This window comes from Somniosus microcephalus, chromosome 15 (genome assembly GCF_052327205.1).
Source record: "Somniosus microcephalus isolate GS21.2 chromosome 15, FLI_Smic_1.0, whole genome shotgun sequence".
NCBI lineage: Eukaryota > Metazoa > Chordata > Chondrichthyes > Squaliformes > Somniosidae > Somniosus > Somniosus microcephalus.
In genome coordinates this window covers 123543677-123556060 of record NC_141001.1, presented here as the reverse complement: position 1 = coordinate 123556060, position 12384 = coordinate 123543677, and the positions used below count along the sequence as shown (strand labels likewise).

The 12384-nt window shown below is 52.8% G+C and overlaps 2 protein-coding genes across 7 annotated transcripts in view; one reads left to right on the top strand and one right to left on the bottom strand.

Annotated features, from left to right (window-relative positions):
- Window positions 1-5926, bottom strand: part of lrrc56 (leucine rich repeat containing 56) — a 235646-nt gene extending 229720 nt beyond the window's left edge. For 4 of the 5 annotated variants that reach the window (XM_086008398.1, XM_086008400.1, XM_086008399.1 and 1 more), the window contains exon 1: window positions 5607-5926. The gene's annotated coding sequence lies outside the window, so the exon portion shown is untranslated. Of the gene's footprint in view, window positions 1-5602 lie in introns of all 5 variants that reach the window. The other variant, XM_086008403.1, reaches the window with a different exon arrangement.
- A 236-nt stretch (window positions 5927-6162) lies between these two features.
- Window positions 6163-12384, top strand: part of hrasb (HRas proto-oncogene, GTPase b) — a 102482-nt gene continuing 96260 nt past the window's right edge. For both annotated transcript variants that reach the window (XM_086008396.1, XM_086008397.1), the window contains exon 1: window positions 6163-6430. The gene's annotated coding sequence lies outside the window, so the exon portion shown is untranslated. The remainder of the gene's footprint in view (window positions 6431-12384) is intronic.

Genomic DNA, 12384 nt, shown 5'->3' with positions numbered 1-12384 from the left:
CTCCAGAAACAACAAAACCAATAACATTACAACAGAGCCAAAAATGCTTCAATACTGCCACACGGCCACAACAGGCAAAGCTGGCTTTCCTTCTCCAATTTTCTTCCCTCCCCTCCCATCCGGATGCACTCCCAACTTGCTTAGGTACGGATCCAGAGGTAGCGGGTGGCCTTCAGTACTTTGCCATTCCGCACGTGTGAGAATATTTTTGTTCGGTAAGGTTATCAAGGGTTATGTGTCACACTTCAGCCCCATCCTGCTCTTATTGACATCCAAGCACAAACATTTTTTATCAGGCTCACTTGTTAATGATCAGAAGCAGGGACACTGGCTGATTTCCCTCGTGTGGTAAACCACTGTTTGTATTCCTGTTTGTCCTGTTTGTATTCCACTGTGTACATGCCTGGACCCTCACACCAGCATGCCTGGACTTAGATCATCGGGAGGCGGACTCATCCACCAAGTTTACTCACTGGCTTAAGTGTTTCGAAAAATTCCTGACCGCCTCCGAAGCAATCAAATCGGACGAGGACAAACTGGATGTCCTGACCTCCAAAGTGAACCACCGAGTGTACTCGGTCATCCAAGACGCGACCTCGTACGCGGATGCTATCAAGCTCCTCAAGGACCAGTACACGCGCCCAGTGAACGAAGTGTACGCCAGGCACCTCCTGGGGAGTCGTAAACAACAACCTGGGGAATCGACCGTGGAATACCTTCAGGCACTGTCTGTGCTTGGCCGGGCCTGTGGTTGTAAGGATGTAAAGGCCGCCGTGTACACAGAGGAACTTATCCGGGACGCTTTTGTAGCGGGCCACAGATCCAATTACACACGACAGCGACTGTTGGAGCAGAGTAACCTCGACCTCAACAAGGCCTCTGAACTCGCACTATCGTTGGATGCAGCCTACCAGGGCATGGATGCCTACTCCTCTGCACCGTGGACGCCGCGGGGAATGACAGCCTGGGACACGGTAGGACCGCCTCATAGCGCCGTGCCACCCCAGCCACACCCCAACAACGGCCCAACTACCGCAGCAGTGTCCCAAGGCCAGACAGCAGTGCCCCAAGGCCAGAAATGCTACTTCTGTGGCCAGGCAAAACACCCCAGAGCGCGCTGCCCGGCGAAAAACGCGATCTGCTCGGGCTGCGGGAAGAAGGGACACTACGCTAGCGTCTGCAGGGCCAAAGCCACCCCGAACCCCAGCAGCGCCGCGTGTGGGCCATGCGGGCCGCCATTTTGGACCTCCCCGGCCGTGTGCGAATCACCGGTACAGCAGCCATTTTGGACGCCTCCAGCCACATGGGGATCATGGACGCCGCCATCTTGGACGACAGCCGGGACGCAGCAGGCCCCCGACACCGCCTCATCTGATACCCGCAGCGACACACCGACCCCTACGCTGGCATCCGTTACACTGGACCAAGCGAGACCGCACCAACTGGCCAGTTCCACAATGGACATTAAGGTAAATGGTCACGATACAATCTGCCTTTTTGACTCTGGGAGCACGGAGAGCTTCATCCACCCCGACACGGTGCGGCGTTGCTCTCTCCCAGTCCTGCCTGCGCAACAGCGGATTTCTATGGCCTCCGAGTCCCAGTCGGCGGACATCGGCGGCTACTGCGTGGTGACACTCGTAGTAGACGGGACCGTGTACGATCATTTTAAACTTCTGGTCCTGCCTGACCTCTGCGCTGCCGTCCTGCTGGGGTTAGATTTTCAGTGCCACCTTAAAAGTGTTACGATGGCGTACGGTGGACCCCTACCCCCACTCACAGTCCGCAGCCAGCAGCTTCCAAATTGCCCGCCGCGCACCAGGTGCAACCTCTCCACACTCAGAGTCACCCCCCCACCACTGTTTGCTAACCTCACCCCCGACTGTAAGCCCATCGCCACAAAGAGCAGGCGATACAGTGCCGGGGACAGGGTTTTCATTAAAACCGAAGTGGAGCGGCTCCTGAAAGAAGGGATTATTGAGGGCAGCACCAGCCCCTGGCGAGCCCAGGTTGTGGTCGTTAAGACCAGCGAGAAGCAGCGCCTGGTCATCGACTACAGCCAGACAATAAATCGCTACACCCTGCTGGACGCCTACCCACTCCCCCGTATAGCTGATATGGTCAACCAGATCGCGCAGTACCGCGTCTTCTCGACCATTGACCTGAAATCAGCGTACCACCAGCTCCCCATCCGCCCTGAGGACCGCCAGTACACTGCCTTTGAGGCAAACGGCCGCCTCTATCACTTCCTTAGGGTTCCCTTTGGCGTCACCAACGGGGTCTCCATCTTCCAAAGGGAGATGGACCGGATGGTAGATCAAAATGCGTTGCAGGCCACTTTCCCATATCTGGACAATGTGACCATCTGCGGCCGTGACTTGCAGGACCATGACGCAAACCTCGAAAAATTCCTCCGCACCGCCCAACTCCTAAACCTGACATATAACAAGGAGAAGTGCATATTCCGCACAAACCGCCTCGCCATCCTTGGCTGTGTTGTGGAACACGGAGTCATCGGCCCCGACCCCGACCGGATGCGTCCCCTTATGGAACTTCCACTGCCCCACTGCCTCAAGGCCCTGAAGAGGTGCCTAGGGTTTTTCTCCTATTACGCCCAGTGGGTCCCCTACTATGCGGACAAGGCCCGTCCGCTGATCAAGTCCACCTCTTTTCCCTTGACGGCAGAGGCCCGCTTAGCCTTCCACCGTATCAAGGAGGACATTGCCAAAGCCACCATGCACGCAGTGGACGAATCCATCCCCTTCCAGGTGGAAAGCGACGCGTCCGACTTTGCCCTGGCCGCTACCCTCAATCAGGCGGGGAGACCCGTGGCCTTCTTTTCACGAACCCTCCAAGGCCCGGAGACCAGACACTCCGCTGTTGAGAAGGAGGCCCAGGCGATTGTGGAGGCTGTGCGTCATTGGAGGCACTACTTGGCCGGAAAACGATTTACCCTGCTCACTGACCAGCGTTCAGTTGCTTTCATGTTTAACAACAAGCAGAGGGGCAAAATCAAAAATGACAAGATCTTGAGGTGGAGAATCGAACTTTCCACCTACAACTACGAGATCTTGTACCGGCCCGGGAAGCTAAATGAACCCCCGGATGCGCTATCGCGTGGCACCTGCGCCAGCGCGCAGATCGATAGACTACGGGTCCTCCACAATGACCTCTGCCACCCGGGGGTCACCAGGTTCTTCCACCTCATCAAGGCCCGCAACCTGCCTTACTCTATTGAGGAGGTCAGGACCATGACCAGGAACTGCCAAGTCTGCGCTGAGTGCAAACCACACTTTTATAGACCAGACAGGGCCCACCTGATAAAAGCCACTCGCCCCTTCGAGCGCCTGAGCGTTGATTTTAAAGGGCCTCTCCCCTCCTCCGACCGCAATGTGTACTTCCTCAATATTATTGATGAGTACTCCCGTTTCCCGTTCGCCTTCCCCTGCCCGGACATGACCAGTGCCACGGTCATTAAATGTCTGAACAACCTCTTCATCCTGTTCGGCTTCCCCAGCTATATCCATAGCGACCGGGGCTCATCGTTTATGAGCGACGAACTCCGTCAGTACCTGCTAACTAGGGGTATTGCCACAAGCAGGACCACCAGTTACAACCCCCGGGGGAACGGACAGGTGGAAAGAGAAAATGCGACAGTTTGGAAGGCCGTCCTGCTAGCCTTAAAGTCTAGGGGCCTTCCAACCTCCCGCTGGCAGGATGTGCTCCCCGATGCGCTCCACTCTATTCGGTCACTGCTCTGCACTGCCACTAACGCCACCCCTCATGAGAAAATGTTTGTCTTCCCAAGGAAGTCCACATCGGGGACATCGCTACCGCCATGGCTGACGTCCCCAGGGCCGGTCCTACTGAGAAGACACGTGAGGACCCATAAAACGGACCCCCTGGTCGAGAAGGTCGACCTCCTCCACGCCAACCCCCAGTATGCTTACATCGCATACCCGGACGGGCGGGAGGACACAGTCTCCATAAGAGACCTTGCACCCTCGGGGGCCGCAGTAACCCACTACCCACTACCACCCCCCCCCCACGATCCGATATCCAGCCCCAGCAGACGGCAGGCCTGGGCCCCGCGACCCGCTCGACATCTACGAGGACAACATGCCTGTGCCACAGCCTACGCTGGACTCGACGCCGGAAACTTCACTACCCCTGCCGTCGCCACGCAGATCACAGCGGCAGACAAGACCTCCGGAGAGACTCCAATACACTAACTTTTAATACACTTCACCCCGCCGGACTCAATTTTAAACAAGGGGTGAATGTGGTAAACCACTGTTTGTATTCCTGTTTGTCCTGTTTGTATTCCACTGTGTACATGCCTCGGCTGACTCCTCCCACAGGTCCTAGTATAAAGGTGACTGCTCCCCAGCCCTTGGTATCCTGGACCGGTCGACCACTCGAGGCAGACCTCCATTCTGTTGTTAATAAAAGCCTTTAGTTACTCTTCTAACTCTCAGTCTTTTATGAGTAATTGATAGCGCATCACCTCGTCCGAGCCCAGTGGTGCTCAGATTAGAGAATACAACAGTTGCCAGGAATCTACCAATAAAGGAAAGGGCTTGCATTTATATAGCGCCTTTCACGATCACAGGTCATCCCAAAGCACATTTACGCCCAACAAAGTATTTTTTGAAGTGTAGCCACTGTTGTAATGTAGGAAACGTGGCAGCCAATTTGTGCACAGAAATCTCGCACAAACAGCAATGTGATAACGACCAGATAATCTGTTTTTGTTATGCTGATTGATGGATAAATATTGGCCAGGACACCAAGGAGAACTCCCCTGCTCTTCTTCGAAATAGTGTCATGGGGTCTTTAATGTCCACCTGAGAGGACAGACGGGGCCTCGGTTTAATGCCTCATCCGAAAGACGGCAGCTCCGACAGTGCGGCGCTCCCTCAGTGCTGCCCCTCCAACAGTGCAGCGCTCCCTCAGTGCTGCCCCTCCGACAGTGCAGCGCTCCCTCAGTACTGACCCTCCGACAGTGCAGCGCTCCCTCAGTACTACCCCTCCGACAGTGCGGCGCTCCCTCAGTGCTGCCCCTCCGACAGTGCAGCGCTCCCTCAGTACTGACCCTCCGACAGTGCAGCGCTCCCTCAGTACTACCCCTCCGACAGTGCGGCGCTCCCTCAGTGCTGCCCCTCCGACAGTGCAGCACTCCCTCAGTACTGCCTCTCCGACAGTGCGTCGCTCCCTCAGTACTGCCCCTCCGACAGTGTGGCGCTCCCTCAGTACTGACCCTCCGACAGTGGGGCGCTCCCTCAGTACTGCCCCTCCGACAGTGTGGCGCTCCCTCAGTACTGACCCTCCGACAGTGGGGCGCTCCCTCAGTACTGACCCTCCGACAGTGGGGCGCTCCCTCAGTATTGCCCCTCCGACAGTGCGGCCCCTCTGACAGTGCGCCGCTCCCTCAGTACTGCCCCTCCGACAGTGCGGCGCTCCCTAGCAACGGTGTGGAGCGAGCCTGGGCGATCAGGTCCCTCACCGACAACGGTGCCCTCCATCTCCACACCCCCACCGCACTCCCCCGGGCCGCCGCTCGCTCACTTACTCTCCCCCGGGCTGCCGCTCGCTCACTTACTCACCCCCGGCCGCTCTCGCCTCCACCGGGCCGCTGCCACCGCTCTCCCTAGCAACCAGACGGCCGGCCGCCGCTCCGGGCTGTGAGGCGGCGCCGCCCGCCGGGAGCTGTAGTTCCCCGCGCCGCTTGCTGCGTCCGGCCAATCGGCAGACAGACTACAACTCCCGTCGGGCAGTGCGGGCGCCTGCCCTCAGGCCCCACCGACGGCAACGTGAGCTGTCCTTCACCTCCGCCTGCCCCCTTGACCATTCTAACACAAAGCGCCAACCAACGGACCCAAAAAAAAAAACCCAAGCTTGTCCTTAACAAAAACTATAAATTTAGCTCCTCTAATCTGTCTTGCTTGTGTGGGGGGAAATCACCAGTTCCATTCCACCAGTAACCCCGCCCACAACCGTGGAGTTTTGTGATTTGACGGATGATGGACGGGGCGGACGACCAATGGGGAGGCGGAACTCTGGGCGTGGGGGGCGGTGCCGCCGTGGGGCCGGCCCAGCCAATGAGCGGAGAGCCAGCAGGTTAGGTTGGTGCGGAGTGGAGTGGGCGGGGCTGGGCGCGTGGGTCGGACTAACTTGATGTGTGGGCTGGTTTCGCTGCAGCAACTTTTCAAAGTGGGAGCCGGAGACACCGCCAGAGACAGAGAGAGGAAGCGCCATTGATTGCCGCTGTTCATGCTGCAAACACAGCAACTGCTGCAATTAAGTGAGAATTAAGCCGCAGGAGGACAAGAAGAGGCAGCCAGACTTTGCCCAGCACTGCTATGTTTTGTGTCTCTATCTGCGACTGATTGCGGCTTTTCCCCCCTCTCTTCCTTATTTGCAGTTTCTGGTAAGTCAAGGCAGCAGCGGGTAACGCCCCAGCGGCTGGGAAATAAAACCATGTCACTGCACAAGCTCAGCAGCACTCCTCTTGCAAATTTGCAATGCCTAGAAATCCGTTTGCAAATGTATATAAATCCGTTAGCAGTTTATTATAAATGTGTTTGCAGTGTATGTCAATAACAATTGATAATGTGGCATTTGTTAAATGGTCCAGCGACGTGTTTTATTTTTTTTTAAAACGTTAATTAGCAAATGTTCAGCGCTCGGAAAAAGTTGTAAAAAAAACCGAAACCAATAATGATTTTTGTTGCTGCAATGTTTCTGTTTATTAAATGGGTATGGCCCAGTTCTGATCACACAAAAAAATATTGAAGTGAATTGTGGAGAATCGGTAGACCCACTCACTCACTGAGCCGCAGACAGACCGGGGAGTGAGGCGGCTGGCTCACTTTAGTGAGACCGATATTGGAATAAAAACCTGAGAAATGCTCAGCCGGTCCGGCAGCATCCGCGGGCTCGCTGTCTACAGAGGCTGCCTGACCTGCTCATTCTCACTCGCAGCATCCGCAGCGTTTTGCTTCCTTATTATTCAAAAAGGAACGTTGGATCTGTTTGAGTTAGAAATTGAGGTGCTGCATATTGTCGAGAAGCTTTCTGTCTATATATACATTTTTTTAAATCCCTAATTACATCCTGAATTGGGTTTAATTTGAATTTCAATGCACCGGTAGATTGGAGATGCGGTGGTCGGTGCTGAGCGCTTGATTTCGGTCGAGTCAGTGAGGTTGCGGCGTTTTGATTTAAAGGGCAGGGGGAGATGGGCGAGGAAGCTGCGGGCTGGTGTGGATTCGCTACACCGCTCCAGCTGCTACTGTATCCCAGCGGCGGCCCATCAAAGCCTCCTGCCCGGCCCCAGCCCCGGCCGCTCGGCTCATTCATTCGGTTTGGGGTTTTTTTTTTGCAGGTGTTTTACTGCCAACATCAACCGTGCATCCGGATTCCACAAGCTGTGTGTGTGTGTCTCACGCATGCATTGTTGCATTTCTGGGATCTGTTTACTGTTGTTTATTTTTGCCCCATAGGTTTGATTTTGTTTTTCAGTCTAGAAACTTTCCCCATTGTTACTTTGGGTAGTTGTTGGTAATCTGTGCGTTAGGTTTTATTAAGCTAAACATTTCAGCAGGCATGTCCGCTTTGTATACTCCCTGGCTGGGGAGAGCAGTCCCAGCTGACTGAGTGACTGACAGCTGTCAGTGTCAGGGTGTGGTCAGGGTGCCTTTGATGGATGTTGAAGGTGATTGACAGTTGTCAGAGTGGGGTGGGGGTTAATCGCAGGAGACAACTGTACATCTGCCCAGCCTGGTGTTTTGCAAGGAACTGGCTCGTATTTAGCACCTGAACATCAAGCACTTGGTGCATTCATAGCTGTTGTAGTTTCTAGTCTGGCACTTGCTTGATGATGCTGATTGGATCAAGCTGCAGTTCTCCTGCCCAGGTGAGTCACGGAGCTCCAAATCAGTGTGTGCAGCTCCCCTCCCAGTAACAACAGCAAATTGTATTCATATAGCGCCCTTAAAGTAGTAAAACGTCCCAAGGTGCTTCACAAGAACCATTATCAAGCAAAATTGGCCATCAAGCCACATCAGCTATTAAAACAGATGACTACGGGAGGCTTCAGGGAGCATCTCCAAGGGTGAGAGCAATGTTCCCTTTGATTTTTTTGGGTGCGTGGTCCCTTTAAGGGGCCGTGCAGCCTATTCCAAACACTGCGCATGGGCGGTTTTTCCTATTTAGAAGCCGGTGAACCAGATGCAGGTAAACCAGGTAAAAGATGCCCCCCTACAGCAGTTATGGACCGTCGATTCCAGGATGCGTAGGACCCTGGAACGATCCGGAGGCAAAAAGGAACATTGGTGGGGAGACTGAGGTTTAGGAATTAAATTCCAGAGTTTAGGGCCCAAGCACGGCTGCCAATGGTGGGGGTGATGGAAATCGGGGGATGTGCAAAAGGCCAGAATTGGAGGTGCGCGGAGATCTCGAGTGTTGTGGGGCTGGCGGAGGTTACAGAGATAGGGAGGGGCGAGGCCATGGAGGGACTTGAAAACAAGGATGAGAATTTTAAAATGGAGGCGTTGCCGAACCGGGAACCCATGCAAAAAGAAACTTGCTGTATGTAGTGGAGTGAGCACAGACAATAATGGAATGCAAGAGCAATGGCCGCCCCAGTATTGGTCAAGTCAGGAAGAAAGTGAGATCTGGTGATACACCGTGAGGAAATTGCATCAAACTAGATTTGACTTTCTGTGGAAATGCAGTTCTAGTTGTATATCCTCCGCAGAGCCTCCGTGCACACAATTGTGCAACAACTTATTATAAGCCCATTTTCTTTCGCCCCTTTTCTCCTGAAAATTTTGACCTAGGTTTTCTGATCAATGCTGCTTAGTGCGACTGTTCATTAAACTGGCGTTTACTGGCCAAACAAATGTTAGGCAAGGGTATTAAAGGCTAGAGGATGGAGTTGAGATACAGATCAGCCCACATAAATACTGTGGCAACAAGAGCAGGTCAGAGGCTGGGTATTCTGCGGCGAGTGTCTCGCCTCCTGACTCCCCAAAGCCTTTCCACCATCTACAAGGCACAAGTAAGGAGTGTGATGGAATACTCTCCACTTGCCTGGATGAGTGCAGCTCCAACAACACTCAAGAAGCTCGACACCATCCAGGACAAAGCAGCCCGCTTGATTGGCACCCCATCCACCACCTTAAACACTCACTCCCTCCACCACCGACGCACCGTGGCTGCAGTGTGTACCATCTACAAGATGCACTGCAGCAACTCGCCAAGGCTTCTTCGGCAGCACCTCCCAAACCCGCGACCTCTTCCACCTAGAAGGACAAGGGCAGCAGGCGCATGGGAACATCACCACCTCCAAGTGCCCCTCCAAGTCACACACCATCCTGACTTGGAAGTATATCGGCCATTCCTTCATCGTCGCTGGGTCAAAATCCTGGAACTCCCTCCCTAACAGCACTGTGGGAGTACCTTCACCACACGGACTGCAGCGGTTCAAGAAGGCGGCTCACCACCACCTTCTCGAGGGCAAGTAGGGATGGGCAATAAATGCCGGCCTTGCCAGCGATGCCCACATCCCAGGAACGGATAATTTAAAAAAGCAATGATCTGATTAAATTGCAGAACAGGCTCGAAGAGCTGAATGGCCTCCCCCTGTTCCAGTAGATGTGTATAAGAAGACATTCAATAAGGTGACTCTTGGGGCTTGTTGGAAAACCTCAGACCTATGGTATATGAGGAAATGTAGCGTCGTCGGTGGAAAGTTGGTTAACCGATGGGAAACCGAGTTTGGATAAATGTGCGTTGCTTACATTGGTGAAGGTTTGGAAGCACCGGTCCCTCTAATTTTTTGTGCGTGTGGGGCCCCTTTAAACGTCTGTGCACATGCAGTTTTTCCCTTAAGAAACTGGCAAGCAGTCTGCGCAGGGATTGGTTGAGGCAGAGACCGTTGTATCTTTTAAGGGAAAATTGGATAATTAGTTGAAGCAGATGATACGGGGGGGCATTAGGATCTGTTTGATTGCTCTAGCAAAGAGCTGGCACAGACACGATAGGCTGAAGGGCCTTCCTCTGTACTGGAAACTTCTGGCATTGGAATAAATGGGTTTGCACCAATGATCCTTCTCATTTTCTTTGTGTGTGCGTGGCCCATTCAAATTCCTGCGCATGCGCGCTTTTGCTGTTTAATAGCCGGTGAGCTGGCTGTGCGGGACCTCCTGACCGCGGCGCGGCCACGCAACACAAAGGGAACATTGGTTAGCACTGGCGTTAAAATAATGCTAACTGGCATATCAAGGCTACTGAGTCTTCTGGCGCACGTCTCCATGGACACTGGGCCCATCCAACATCTGACTGTCGATGTCGGCAGCCTATTTGACAGAATCTTACAGCACAGGAGGAGGCCATTCGGCCCATTGTGCCTGTGCCGGCTCTTTGAAAGAGCTCTCCAATTAGTCCCACTCCCCCCGGCTCTTTCCCCACAGCCTTGTAAATTTTTCCCCTTCAAGTATTTCTCCAATTCCCTTTTGAAAGTTACTATTGAATCTGCCTCCACCGCCCTTTCAGGCAGCACGTTCCAGATCACGGGAAAGACTTGGACCTGTCTATTACGGTTGTCTACAGGTGTATCTTTAATGGGCCACTGGTTGGAGATCAGACATTACCATCTTTAAAACCTTCCCCCTCCTCTCTAGTTCAGGGCCTCTGAAGACAATTGCCATCGTCCTCATCACTGATGTGCTGAGATCTGCTAACTCAGTGCAGAGTGAGGACTGTGGCCCGCAGAGAGAGAGAGAGTCCCCACCAAATGGAAGAGGCATCATGGTCTTGATTTACCCAGCAATTCTCTGAAAGACTCGGTGTGATTTCACGGAGTGTGTTTGTACGGCACACTCAGGACAGTATACTGTAAATTGGTCCCCTCATGACCATCAGTGATTGACCTACAGGCAATAGGTGTTTGATCACCAATTTGTATTTATATAGCGCCTTTAATGTAGTAAAACATCCCAAGGTGCTTCACAGGAACGATTATCAAACAAAACTTGACACTGAGCCACATGAGATATTAGGATAGGTGACCAAAAGCTTGGTCAAAGAGGTAGGTTTTAAGGTGTGTCTTCAAGGAGGAGAGAGGCGGAGAGGTTTAGGGAGGGAATTCCAGAGCTTGGGGCCCAGGCAGCTGAAGGCACGGCCGCCACTGGTGGGGCGATTAAAATTGGGGATGCTCAAGAGGCCAGAATTGGAGGAGGGCAGAGATCTCGGAGGGTTGTAGGGCTGCAGCAGGTTACAGAGATAGGGAGGGGGTGAGGACATGATGGGATTTGAAAAGAAGGATGAGAATTTTAAGATCACTCTGAATACTCTCTCCGGACATGAGACTCGTTACGAAGGACACTAATGGTGCAGTTGGGTGTGTTTAGTTTGAAAACTTCTCCACTATTGCACTGGAACCCTAGTCACCTCATCGGTGACGCTGGTTTATAAGAACACAAGAAATAGGAGCAGGAATCGGCCATTCGACCCCTCGAGCCTGCTCCGCCATTCAATGAGATCATGGCTGATCGTCTGCCTCAACTCCATTCACCAGCCCTATCGCCATATCCCTTGATGCCCTTACTAGTCAGAAATCTATCGACTTCTGTTTTGTTCACAACTCCGTCACAGAGTAGGTGTGTGTGTGTCTCCGAATCCTTAATACTAGTCATTTTTATAAAAAAAAAAAAAAAATCTTGTCAGTATTTGTGTGTTTAATGAGTTGTCAGCAACCGCTGCAATCCAGGTGTGAGCCCCTCTTGCCTTTTGTTGGACTGTAACCAGTCGGGCTTAGCGTAGCGAGCAGATGTTGGAATGATGGAATGGGCTTGGATGACAGATGATGCAATGAGCCAGAACTGTTGTTGTTCCTTTGATGATTAGATTTAATCCACTTCACAAAGAGGCCGTATCGATTTCCCAGAGTGACACACGGGCATTGTAGGAATCCATTGGTCTGGTGACCAGACGGCTGAAAGCACTTTAACGAGTAGTGAGGTGGGGATGAGAGATCCCAACAACAGTGAAATGTAAGTGTGAATTTGACATAACTATAGTAGAACATTAAAACATGCAAACAAAGCACTGGGGTTTATTTCTAGAGGGATAGAATTGAAAAGCAGAGAAGTATCGAACCTTGGTTAGACCACACTTTGAGCACGGTGAACAGCTCTGGTCTGCATATTATAAAAAGGATATCGAGGGACTGGAGAAGCTGCAGCAAAGATTTATGACCATAGCAAAATACTGCAGATGCTGGAAATCCGAAATAACAACAGAAAATGCTGGAAAAACTCAGCAGGCCAGGCAACATCCGTGGAGAGAAATTAGAGTCAACGTTTCAGGTGAAAACCC